At 47.7% G+C, this 14,407-nt stretch overlaps 1 protein-coding gene and 1 long non-coding RNA gene across 2 annotated transcripts in view; one reads left to right on the forward strand and one right to left on the reverse strand.

Annotated features, from left to right (window-relative positions):
- LOC137542487 (uncharacterized) overlaps positions 1-7,046 on the reverse strand; it is a 44,468-nt gene extending 37,422 nt beyond the window's left edge. Inside the window, exon 1 of the mRNA XM_068264444.1 lies at positions 7,026-7,046. The gene's annotated coding sequence lies outside the window, so the exon portion shown is untranslated. The remainder of the gene's footprint in view (positions 1-7,025) is intronic.
- Positions 1-14,407, forward strand: part of LOC137541811 (uncharacterized) — a 344,602-nt gene that overhangs the window by 99,319 nt on the left and 230,876 nt on the right. The window lies entirely within an intron of this gene.

A 14,407-nucleotide genomic window follows, 5' to 3' on the forward strand; every position in this document is an offset into this window, starting at 1 on the left:
TATCAGCAAGAAGAAGCAACCTAACAAGCCTAACACAAGAGCCTAACTAAGCTTTCCCTATGTCAGCAGCCAGGTTCTCTCCCTTCTCTAATTACTGCAGCCACACGAGTGAGAGAAATGGCTGACGCTGCCTGCATTTTATAAGGGGGGGGAGGGGCTCCAGGAGGGAGTGTAGCCTGAGTGGCTACCCTGTGTCTGCTGACTGTGATGTAGAGGATTAAAGTTGACCCTAATGATGTAGTATAGGGGGCGGGTCGAACTCGCATATAGTTCGAGGTTCACCCCGAACGTGAACCATCGAAGTTCACGCGTATAAGTTCGCGGTCGAACCGTTCGGGCCATCTCTAGTTAGGGTTAGGCACCACCAGGGGGGGGGGGGGTGGTTAGGATTAGGCACCACCCAGGGGGCAATTAGGGTTAGGCAACACTGGTGGGGGGTGGTTAGGGTTAGGCACCATCGGGGGAGGTTAGGGTTAGGCACCACCAGGGGGGTGGTTAGGGTTCGGCACCACCGGGAGGGAGTTAGGGTTAGGCGCAACCAGGAGAGTGGTTAGGGGGCCCTAGGGCAAAATTAGCCTGGGGGCCCCCCAACAGACACCCCCGACCAAAAAGCATAATTAGAGGCCCTTTGTTGCAGCCAAATTTCCCTCCTGGGCCCCTGAGCTGCTGACCCTCCCCCGAACACCTCCCAACTTAACAGACTCTGCAGAGTCCCTGGGGAGCAACAATTAAGATGGGGAGGGACACCTTGGGGGCCCCCTACAGGCTCTGAGGTCCTGGGGCAATTGCCCATTTTTCCTATGGTAGCTCTGCCCTGGTGAGAGTAGGGTTGGGTTAAGCTGTATCAACTCTCATCTGTTTTAGGACCATATTTATCGTTAACCAATTTCGTTAACAATGTTTATCGTTATTGAGATTTCATTATCCACCGGCGCCATTTCATTATCCAACCGGGCCCTTTTTTCCTGACGCATTTTTTTCATGCACACTTCTGTACAGACATCGGAATCCATGAACTCACCTTGTAGGTTCTGCAGGAACTGTTGGTATTACCCCCAAACCATGTAAAGTGACCTTAGAGCTTACCAAAGGAAAAACAAATGACATACCTATTAGGAGGAAAGACTCTGGATCCCAAAGGGCCTTCCTGGTTCTCTTAATGGCACTTTGTTCCAGTGCTGTCCACCCAGTGAAATGACTTGACTTGCAAGTCAAATACGTCTTGGGCCCTCCTCAAGTAGAGTTTGGAAGTACTTATGTTACCGAGTACTTCAGAGGAAAAGGAGATCCATATTGCAGTGCACATGCCAGGGCCGCTGCTAGCTACAAGCGAGGCACACCCTGCTAGGGGCATCACTTGAGGGGGGAGGGCCTTGCTTTCTTGCTGGTGGTGGCATGCCTGCCCTGTGCTGACCCAGGGCCCCTTGTAACTTACGATACCCTGTTCCAATGCAGACCCCTCTCACCGCAGCCACTCTCTCTTCCTCTCACTGCCTCCCTGGGTCGCGTCCTGTCTCCATGGTTACCCCAGCATTGCCTCTCATGAAGTCAGAGGTGACGCCACATGTAACCATGGCGACAAGAGGAGAAGAGGGTGTCCAGAGAAGAAGAGCACGGTGAGAGGAGTTGGTGCTGAAATGTGGTTATGTAAGCCGATACCTGCCTAACCTATACTGTGGCACCTGTACATGGTGAGCCTATATTGAGGGCACCACCTATACCTGGCTACCTATACTGTGGCACCTGGCTAATCTATACTGGGGTGGCACCTATAGCTCGCTACCTATACTCTGGCACCTGTACCTGGCTAACCTACACTGGGGCACCACCTGTACCTGGCTACCTATACTGAGGCATGTATAGCTCGTTACCGATATTGTGCCACCTGTACCTGGCTAACCTATACTGGGGCACCACCTATACCTTACCTGGCTAACCTATACTGGGGCACCACCTATACCTGCCTAACCTATACTGTGGCACCTGTACATGGCGAGCCTATATTGAGGGCACCACCTATACCTGGCTACCTATACTGTGGCACCTGGCTAATCTATACTGGGGTGGCACCTATAGCTCGCTACCTATACTCTGGCACCTGTACCTGGCTAACCTACACTGGGGCACCACCTGTACCTGGCTACCTATACTGGGGCACCACCTGTACCTGGCTACCTATACTGGGGCACCTATAGCTCATTACTTATACCGGGGGCACCTGTACCTGGCTAACCTATACTGGGGCACCACCTATTCCTGGCTACCTATACTGAGGCATGTATAGCTCGTTACCGATACTGTGCCACCTGTACCTGGCTAACCTATACTGGGGCACCACCTATACCTGGCTACCTATACTGAGGCATGTATAGCTCGTTACCGATATTGTGCCACCTGTACCTGGCTAACCTATACTGGGGCACCACCTATACCTGGCTACCTATACTGGGGCACCACCTGTACCTGGCTACTTATACTGGGGCACCTATAGCTCATTACTTATACTGGGGGCACCTGTACCTGGCTAACCTATACTGGGGTACCAACTGTACCTGGCTACCTATACTTGGGCATGTATAGCTCGTTACCGATACTGTGCCACCTGTACCTGGCTACCTATACTGGGGCACCTATAGCTCATTACTTATACTGTGCCACCTGTACCTGGCTAACCTATACTGGGGCACCTATAGCTCATTACTTATACTGGGGGCACCTGTACCTGGCTAACCTATACTGGGGCACCTATAGCTCATTACTTATACTGGGGTACCAACTGTACCTGGCTACCTATACTTGGGCATGTATAGCTCGTTACCGATACTGTGCCACCTGTACCTGGCTAACCTATTGAGAAAGGGGGCAACCTTGTCAGGTGCCTCGTTTTATGGAAATTGCTGTTGTGGATGAGCTAGGAAGCTTAAGGTACCCAATAGGGGTTGAATATAATTGCTCAATGATGTGAAGAAATGGGTCGCACAGGCCTGCCCTCTTCAACACACACTTCATGAAATCCCAAGAAATGGTGTCAAAGGCTTTCTCAATGTCTAACACTAAAGTGATAAGTTGGGGGCCGGGGATCTAGTGTGATGTAATATATTCATGGCTCTACCAATGTTGTCGGAGGCCTGCCTGTGCGGGACAAAACCCACTTCATCCTTATCCACTAGGAAGGGGAGGAGTTTATTGAAGCATTGTGTTAGTATACTTGTGGCGAACTTACCATTCCTATCAAAAGTTATCGAGAAAGCAGTCGCCAACCAGCTAGAAGCCAGGCTTACAGATAACAACATCTTTGATACTTTTCAGTCAGGATTCAGGAAAAGGCACAGCACTGAAACAGCATTAGTCCGAGTAATGAATGATCTACTTACTGCAAGGGACAAGGGTGATTGCTCAATTCTGATTCTTCTTGACTTGTCAGCAGCATTTGATACTGTGGACCATGAAATACTAATCCAGCGACTGAAGAATTACTGTGGCCTAAGGGGTACTGTTCTTAGCTGGTTTCAGACCTTCCTATCTGGCAGGACACAGCAAGTATGTCTGGGCACACACTACTCTAATCCAGTGCCACTTGCCTATGGAGTTCCACAGGGTTCTGTACTATCACCATTACTCTTTGCAGTCTACATGCTCCCACTGGGCAAAATAACCCAGAACTATGGTTTAGGATACCATTGTTATGCAGATGACACACAACTGTATCTGTCCTTCAAGCCTGGCACCCAAGACCCATCAGCATCCATAAATGCGTGTCTAGTGGATTTACAAAATTGGATGAACACCAGCTGGCTGAGGCTGAACTCTGACAAAACAGAGGTGTTGGTGGTAGGTGGTCCACACATGATGGATAAAGTTCAAAACGCTCACCACCTCAAACTAGCAATTGGGGGAGATACTGTACAGTATAAAGACTCTGTGCGAAACCTTGGGGTGATCCTGGATGGAAATCTAAAACTCAGACAGCAGGTATCAGCTGTCGTCAAGTCTTCCTTCTTCCATCTAAGAAATATAGCGAAAATAAAACACCTAATCCCAGCTGAAGACCTACCTGCCCTGGTTCACGCATTTGTATCCTCCCGCCTAGACTACTGCAACGCCCTGTTAATCGGATCTACAGATAAGGTTCTGCGCCCCTTACAGCTAGTACAGAATGCTGCAGCCAGACTCCTAGCCAATGCCCCCCGCAGCTCACGCATCACCCCAGTACTGCAAACTCTTCACTGGTTGCCAGTAAAATGGAGAATCAATTTTAAGATCTGCCTGCTGACATTCAAGGCTCTACACCACATGGGACCCAAATACATAGCGGATCTATTGGAACTTTATGCCCCTCCACGCACCCTCCGCTCTGCCAACAAGATGAAGCTGGTTATTCCCAGGATACACTTAACATTTGGTGCTCGGGCCTTTTCCTATGCAGCCCCTACTCTATGGAACTCACTTCCACAATCAGTACGAGAGGCTCCTTCTCTGGACAGCTTTAAAAAAAGGCTAAAAACTCACTTCTTTTCCCTAGCCTTTGAGACTGCATAATGCAGGGTCACAGCGCTTTGAGTCCCCAGGGAGAAAAGCGCTATATAAATATTATTGTTATTGTTATTGTTACTTGTAAGGATTTTGTAGTCAAGGTTTAATAGTGCTATTGGTCTGTAGTTTTTGATGTCTAACAAATCTCTGTCTAACATCATTCTGGCGGGGGCGTGGCCAAGATGGCGACCTGTTAGCAGCTGAAGGAAGGAGCTCCGTTGCCCGGCACTCTTAAATACTGATTTATACTGCACCGCTGCACACAAAAAGTCTCTCAGATATGTTTCAGCCTACCTGGACTACGCAGATCCAAAACTGGAGTGGTACGATCCACCGCATTCCCCTGCCGAAGAGAACTCTGCGCCGCCACTCCCGTGCAGAGGAGACTCCCCTGGCCTGACTAGGACACAGCGAACGGCTGAAAGATTCTCCCCATACGACACTGATATGTCGCAGCGTACCAAAGGGAGAGATAAAGACAAGGAGAAGGATAAGGGAGATAAACATGCCTCACCGGGGAAGGCTGCTCCGCAACCCACACCAGCAAAAGCCTCTTCTAAGCACAACCAGGAGGTGCAGGCCGAGGTCCACGCGGCTCCCCAAGATGGCGATGATCGCGCTTCTCCGCCTCCTCCTGCTCCGCATGAGATCCTGGACGCTATTAAACACTGCCAAGGCACCCTAACGCTTAAAATGGATAGCTATGAGGCTGGTCCTGACCTCCTTTCGGCATGATTTGGCTGCCCTCCGGGACCGTACTAAGGAGACGGAGCGCAGAATCTCAGACATAGAGGACATTCAATATAATCATTCCCGCGCAATCCCAAGAATGGAAAACCAGCTGGGAGAGCTGGAAACCAGAGCGGTGGACGTGGAGAACCGCAACAATCTAAGACTCCTGGGCCTTCCCGAAGGATCGGAGGTTGAACAGGTCCCGGATTTCATTGAAGCCCTGCTCCGCAAGCTCCTTCCGGAGGATACGTTTTCGCTTTATTTCCTCATCGAACGGGCACACCGCACACCGGCGAAGAAAGGCCCTCCTGGCGCACTCCCCAGGCCGGTAATCTTCAAGTTACTTAACTACAGAGACCGTGATGCGATCCTGGCTACAGCACGAAAAGCAGAGAATCTAACATATGAAAACACCTGCCTCACGCTGCGGATTTTACTGCTGAAACGCAAATGCTTCGGAAATCGTTTAACCAAGTAAAGCTCAAGCTTCGTGAAAAACAAATTAAGTATGCAATGCTGTTCCCGGCTCGGCTGCGGGTAGAGGATGGGGAATCGGCCATATTTTTTGAAAAGCCGCAAGAAGCAATGACCTGGATCGAGGCACGTCGTTAACGTCTGTCTACTCACTCTCTACATTTTATTTTGCTCTCTAACTCAGGTACTGTTGCTCTCATCACTTTTTTAATTTTTGAATATACAGTACTATTTGAGGTCCCTGGATGTATACCTGGCACCTACTGCTCTCTATGCGCTCCCCTTGCAATGACTGTTAGCGGCGGCCTCCTGTGGGGAGGAAAGGCAAACTTCTATTGCACCATCAAGATATCGACTGGCGTGTGCGCACTTAGACCTGCCGATATTCCCTCACCATCAGTATTCACTTTATATGCTCTTCGGCATATTTATGCTGTTTATTGCTTAACTGCTCTCTGCCTAAGTACGGGTTGAGTACATGCTTAAATGCTAGCTGATGCACAAAATGAATATGACACCTTTAAAGGACTTACGAGGCCAGATTTGTAAAAAAATACATAAAAAAAGTTAGATACCTGTGTGTGTTTGCAAGGCACGGAGGACGCCGTCCGCGCCCTCCGTGCCATTCCACCTGGTCCCCGCTGCTTAATATGCCCCCGAACGACCCCCGACCGCACGGCCCGGGGCGGGCTCTCCAGCCTTCACAAAGATGGCCGCCGGAGCTGGCCGCGGCTGCACAGTCTGCATAGCCGCGAGTGCGGCTGCGCAGCTCTAAGGCCAACTCCCCAATCCACGCTACTGTTAGAGCTGCGCAGCCGCACTCGCCATCTTGGTACAGGCTGGGGAGCACGACCCGGGCCGCGCGGTCAGGGACCGTTCGGGGGCATATTAAGCAGCGGGGACCAGGCGGAACGGCACAGAGTGCGCGGACGGCGTTCTCCGTGCCTTGCAAACACACACAGGTATCTAACTTTTTTAATGTATTTTTTACAAATCTGGCCTCGTAAGTCCTTTAAAGACAACTTTATGTTATGTGCTGTGATGTGTCCCCTGCACAGCCTTTGTTTATTCCCACAGGGATATTTCTACGATTTGATTTTGTATGTGAAAAATAAGGGGATGCTATTGTAGCCCTTTCTTTCTTACACCATCTGCGACACTTCCAGCTTTCACACTCACTCGGCCATCAGCTCCTCCAGCATAAACTCCAAGTGGACTGAAAGGGATGACACTCAGGCCTTCTGTGTTTTAAAGCTTTATTGAGGTGGAGTGCACTTGGCTGGAGCCTGTAAGACAACAGGGAAACACTGCCACTACCTGGGATACTGCCAGGCCACCAGCCCACCTCTTCCACAGTCAATCTTTGCACTCACAAAATACCATAAAACAGTGATCGTATAGTGGATTTTACATAGAACAATAATATGAACATAACAGCAACATACCTGTAAGACAACAGGGAAACACTGCCACAATCTGGGATACTGCCAGGCCACCAGCCCACCTATATCATAACAGGCAGTCATTATATTACATTCCCACACACATGTTACAGGATAAGTATACAGAAACATGAACAATAGAAAACATTTTACAGAGATATTACAGCAGGGTGATGGGAAACACTGCATGTCTCATACAGCAGCCATCTCAGGAAGAGCACATGGCTGTCTAACTTACATCATCTACTCAGCCTAGCATGTGCTGCAGGGCCTACTACAGGCTGCTAAAAAGCACACATATAACTCTTTACACTCTACGGAACTAGTATGGATATAGATCATAACTTTTTACAGCAGATAGAATAACTTTAGCTTCAGAGAACATAGACAGAGATCCTACCTCTTCCACAGTCAATCTTTGCACTGAGGAGACCAAACCAACAGGTGGAATACACAGGGGGCTTTCTGGAAGAGTCCATTGCTAAGATTCAGCCTGTTAACACTTTCCTCAGTTTTAGCTAATGACACAATTAAAGAGGTTTATTTTGCCTGTCCTGACACTCTGTTAACAGCTTTTGAACAAATTAAACTATATTCAACAAGTGTACATTTCTGCAGCTCCTGTATGTTGGTATGACCCTCTTGCAAACCTGCAGACTGGATATTTGGTGAAACTTCATATGCCTAAAAATCACTGTGCTATAGGGTTGCCACCTTTTGGGGGGAAAAATACCGGCTTGGGAGTGTGGCCTGTGGGGATGTGGCCTAAAGTGGGTGTGGTCTTTTACGCCCTATTTTTTTTTCAAAATTGCACAAGATGACTACCAAAACTGAACAAGAACAGTAAGAGGAGGGCATGATTACAACAGATTATGGTTGATAATAGGCATAACATTAAAATATAGAGACCTATCCATGGTATCCCTTAGATGGGACTCCCAGCCAGTGAAGAGAAGTTAAAAGGTCCTATCTATTGTACAGCCAGCCATTATTGTTGCGTACAGTGGAGCCAGCCAGCACAGAGACCGGGCACATGTGCAGCTCCCAAAGGCCGCAAGAACTGTCAGCTGCCAACTCCTCCCCCTACCCCAGCCTGTGCGAGTGAATAACACAGCCAGGGGGCGCGGCAACACTCGCTGGTGATTGGCTGGAATTGATGCCAATCTTAGAAGAGGGGTGAAAGGCAGGGGTGTTGCTAGGATCCCAGGAGATCCGGGCACCAGGCAGGAAGAACCAGCGGAAAAAATGGGTGTGGTAATTCAGAGAATGGGCGTGGCCAAATGTACATAAACTTAGCAGCCTGTAACCTAAAGATGAAGGGCCTGTCCAGCAAAATGTTGGACGGAGCCCCTATCCTTTAATTAGATAGTTTACTATCAGTATAGGCGTAGAGTAAAGATGCATACACACATTCAATTTTGATTGGTCAATCACTGACCAATTTTACCACCCCCATGTAGTATGAGAGCCAACAGACTTTATATACAGTACTATGAACAGAGCTGAGCTCTCATAATACCTAGAAGTAGTAAAATTGGCTAATCAAAATTGTATGTGTGAATCAGGCGTTACAGCTAATGCTGTACATACAATTCTGCTGGTTTACAATCAGTACATGCACAGAGTAACAGATTATACTGTACATACTGGAGGTAGCAGAGATCAGCACACACTGCAGCTAGTTTACTATCAGTACAGGCACAGAGTAACAGCTTATACTGTACACACTGGAGGTAGCAGAGATCAGCACACACTGCAGCTAGTTTACTATCAGTACAGGCACAGAGTAACAGCTTATACTGTACACACTGGAGGTAGCAGAGATCAGCACACACTGCAGCTAGTTTACTATCAGTACAGGCACAGAGTAACAGCTTATACTGTACATACTGGAGGCAGCAGAGATCAGCAGCACACACTGCAGCTAGTTTACTATCAGTACAGGCACAGAGTATCATCTTATAATGTACATACTGGAGGTAGCAGAGATCAGCACACACTGCAGCTAGTTTACTATCAGTACAGGCACAGAGCAACAGCTTATACTGTACATACTGGAGGTAGCAGAGATCAGCACACACTGCAGCTAGTTTACTCTCAGTACAGACACAGAGTAATAGCTTATACTGTACATACTGGAAGTAGCAGAGGTTAGAACACACTGCAGCTAGTTTACTATCAGTACAGGCACAGAGTAACCGCTTACACTGTACATACTGGAGGCAGCAAAGATCAGGCAACACTTCAGTGAGTTTATTATCAGTACAGGCACAGAGTATAAGCTTTCGCAGGGGCTATATCACTTCTTTGGATGGGGCAAATCAAATTCAGAAAGGTAAACTTACCCGTCTTGATTACCTTAATTAATCAACTATTCTAGTGGCAGGTTGGTAGTGATTGGTCGATTCACATGAGAGGCTTGTGGTGATCAGTAGATTCTAGTTAAAGGTAGATATGAATGAATATATTTTAGTGGAAAGCAGGTAGTGATAGGCAGGCAGCAGGAGACAAGTGACAGTAGTAATGCTGGATGCACACCATGCATGTCTGTCACCCACTACTTGTTAGCATCTTCTCATTCTCAATTTTTTGGCAGATTTACCTGCCAGATCGATTATTTCCAGCATGTCCGATCTGAGGATCGATTTTTTTGAGCCATTTTCCGATAGATTTCAATAGAAACGAAAAGAAATCGATCAGAAAATTGCTCAAAAAAATTGATTGATGCTCAGATCGGACATGCTGTAAATAATCGATCTGGCAGGTAAATCTGCCAAAAAATTGTATGGTGTGGATCCAGCATGAGAAGATGCTAACAAGTAGTGGGTGACAGACATACAGTAGGTGCTAGGGGCAGTGGGAGCTAAGTAACAAAATGCAGTGGGGAAAAAAGTCTAGGACATATGGTACACTATAATACAGATTACATTGTGGTCTCCTCTGAGGACAGTCAGTGACATGACTATGTACTCTGTAATGTGCTGCAGGAGATGTCAGTGCTATATAAATACATAATAATAATATGGTAGGACATTAGACTATGACTATGGTAGGATTAGAGTGTGAGCCCCTGTGAGGACAGTCAGTGACATGACTATGTACTCTGTAATGTGCTGCAGGAGATGTCAGTGCTATATAAATACATAATAATAATATGGTAGGACATTAGACTATGACTATGGTAGGATTAGAGTGTGAGCTCCTCTGAGGACAGTCAGTGACATGACTATGTACTCTGTAATGTGCTGCAGGAGATGTCAGTGCTATATAAATACATAATAATAATATGGTAGGACATTAGACTATGACTATGGTAGGATTAGAGTGTGAGCTCCTCTGAGGACAGTCAGTGACATGACTATGTACTCTGTAATGTACTGCAGAAGATGTCAGTGCTATATAAATACATAATAATAATATGGTAGGACATTAGACTATGACTATGGTAGGATTAGAGTGTGAGCCCCTGTGAGGACAGTCAGTGACATGACTATGTACTCTGTAATGTGCTGCAGGAGATGTCAGTGCTATATAAATACATAATAATAATATGGTAGGACATTACACTATGACTATGGTAGGATTAGAGTGTGAGCTCCTCTGAGGACAGTCAGTGACATGACTATGTACTCTGTAATGTGCTGCAGAAGATGTCAGTGCTATATAAATACATAATAATAATATGGTAGGACATTAGACTATGGTAGAATTAGAGTGTGAGCTCCTCTGTGGACAGTCAGTGACGTGACTATGTACTCTGTAATGTGCTGCAGAAGATGTCAGTGCTATATAAATACATAATAATAATATGGCAGGACATTAGATATGACTATGGTAGGATTAGATTGTGAGCTCCTCTGAGGACAGTCAGTGACATGACTATGTACTCTGTAATGTGCTGCAGAAGATGTCAGTGCTATATAAATACACAATAATAATAATATGGTAGGACATTAGACTATGACTATGGTAGGGTTAGATTGTGAGCTCCTCTGTGGACAGTCAGCGACATGACTATGTACTCTGTAACGTGCTGCAGAAGATGTAAGTGCTATTTAAATACATAATAATAATATGGTAGGACATTAGACTATGGTAGGATTAGAGTGTGAGCTCCTCTGTGGACAGTCAGTGACGTGACTATGTTCTATGTAATGTGCTGCAGAAGATGTCAGTGCTATATAAATACACAATAATAATAATATGGTAGGACATTAGACTATGACTATGGTAGGGTTAGATTGTGAGCTCCTCTGTGGACAGTCAGCGACATGACTATGTACTCTGTAACGCGCTGCAGAAGATGTAAGTGCTATATAAATACATAATAATAATATGGTAGGACATTAGACTATGGTAGGATTAGATTGTGAGCTCCTCTGTGGACAGTCGGTGACGTGACTATGTTCTCTGTAATGTGCTGCAGAAGATGTCAGTGCTATATAAATACACAATAATAATAATATGGTAGGACATTAGACTATGACTATGGTAGGGTTAGATTGTGAGCTCCTCTGTGAACAATCAGCGACATGACTATGTACTCTATAAAGTGCTGCAGAAGATGTCAGTGCTATATAAATACATAATAATATGATCGGACATTAGACTATGACTATGGCAGGATTAGAGTGTGACAGTCAGTGACATGACTATATACTCTATAAAGTGCTGCCGACAATGTCAGTGCCACATGAATGGGCACACAGAGAGATGGACAGAGGACGGGCGACAGAGAGAGGCGCGCACACACAGAGGAAGGGGCACAGAGGGATACACACGCAGAGGATGTGGCACAGACACACACAGGACACGGCACAAACAGAGAGACACAAAAACACTACCCCAATTTAGAACACGAACATACACCACTCAAAAACACACGCGCACGAACGCACACAGACACACAGATCTCTGTCTTCACCCATTTCTGCCCACACCACACACACACACACACACACACACACACTGTACACACACACACACACACACACACACACACACTGTACACACACACACACACACACACACACTGTACACACACACACACACACACACACACACACACTGTACACACACACACACACACACACACACACACACTGTACACACACACACACTGTACACACACACACACACACACACACACACTGTACACACAATACACACTGTACACACACACACTGTACACACTGTACACACACACACTGTACACACACACACTGTACATGCACACTGTACACACACACACACTGTACACACACACACACTATACACACACACACACACACACTGTACACACACACACACACACACACACACACACACACTGTACACACACACACACTGTACACACACACACACACACACACACTGTACACACAATACACACTGTACACACACACACTGTACACACTGTACACACACACACTGTACACACACACACTGTACATACACACTGTACACACACACACACTGTACACACACACACACTATACACACACACACACACACACTACACACACACACACACACACACTGTACACACACACACACACACACACACACACACACACAACATTCAGGAGGGAGAGGAGGGAAGGAGGGGGAGAGACACAAAAAGTAAACAAGCCAGACTGAAAGCCAGACAGCGTATACTACCTCAGGCTCCACCCCCACATGCATTCTTCCACACGCTGGCGCTGCTGGATCTGGCTTTCTTCTCCCCTTCCTCAGTTTGCTGTTCTGCTCCATCGCTCCCAGTCCTCTTCAGTGCGATGAAGTGCCAGGTCCCGCAGCCCTCTCCTTGAAGTCTTGGCGGCAGCTTCTGCTCCCCATCAGCCCAGCAAGAACACGCTTCATTCAAAACTTGCTGGGAGGCGGAGCTTCAGCGTGGCCGAATCTTCACAGGTGACAGGGAGAAGGGGCGGAGCAGCCTGGTACAATGCGTAGCCCGGCCACTGCGCAGTAAGGAGGGCAGGAGACAGTCAGTTTAGCCTTTTACCGGCAAATGACTTGCCGGTAAAAAAAAAATTCCGGTGCCGGCTTTGTAGCAAATTTAACGGCTGGGCCGGCCAGATACCGGCTGGGTGGCAACCCTACTGTGCTACACTATGCTATAGTTGTCGAATTCTATGCAGAAGGTTTTGGCTAATAATGGCGCCAGAGTCCAGGCTCCTAATTATGTACGATAGCATGGTGGTGAACTTGCTTGACTGTGTGCTGATGGGGGTGGGGCAGGGGGCGGGGGTGGTGGCCGGCCTGTCATAGAATCAGCGTTTAGTTGGCCTGTGTCTGGCTGGCGCCTGCCCTGACCTCCCGCTTCTCCCCGAAGGCAGAGTACATGTATCCTCCCTTTCGCTGCGGGGTTGCCATGCGGGGTTGGAATGAGTGGTGAGCTGAGGGGAAATCGGACTTATGTTGAGGTGCCCTGCCGCGGGGTGGGTGGATGCGGTTGCTTAGGGTGACGGACCCGTCACTGGGTCGTGCTATGTACGGCCTACACCCCGGCCCAAGCCCGACGTGTCCTCCTCCACCCCCCCTGCGGCAGTAGCTTAATAATATTTTATTATATCTACAGTGCTGTTGGGTTGCTCCTACAACACGGATTGTAAGCGGATACCCCTTGCGGCTCCAGCGCCACCTTTTCTTCTTTAAGAAGAGCACGTAAATGACAGGCACCAGCTGGGATTTCAAATAACATACAATTGATATGGGTGAATATCCTTCTCTGACATGACGCTCTTGAGAACGCCACCTCTTGATTTCCCAGCATGCTAGCTGTGAGAGAACGCGGAAAAGCCGCCGCGTGTACTGGCGGCAAGGCGGCTGATTCCGCGTCCAGCGCGGCAGTTTGTCCGCAGCAGAGTGCGTCTGGTGTGGCTGGGTCTATTAGTTCACACAGGTGGAGGAATACGCGCGCGCGTGCTGAGAGGCAGAACCTTTATGACAGACAAGGAGGGATCAGCTGACCAGGTTGGTCAGCTGACCTCAAAGCAAGTGGCTATTGGTTGATCGCTGATGGGTGGCGCCGGAGAGCGCTGCTCTATATATAGTCACTGCTGGCCAGTCTCAGGTTGTCTGCCGTTGCGAACACTTACGTGGAAGCACTCAGACCTTAGTCAGATCCCACAGTGTGTTAGAACCAGGAGGACCTGGGGATTCACACTGAGCCAGATTACTACTCTGTATTACTTGTGTTATACTTCAGACTAGTTCCAGGGTGT

This window comes from Hyperolius riggenbachi, chromosome 12 (assembly GCF_040937935.1).
Source record: "Hyperolius riggenbachi isolate aHypRig1 chromosome 12, aHypRig1.pri, whole genome shotgun sequence".
Classification (NCBI taxonomy): domain Eukaryota; kingdom Metazoa; phylum Chordata; class Amphibia; order Anura; family Hyperoliidae; genus Hyperolius; species Hyperolius riggenbachi.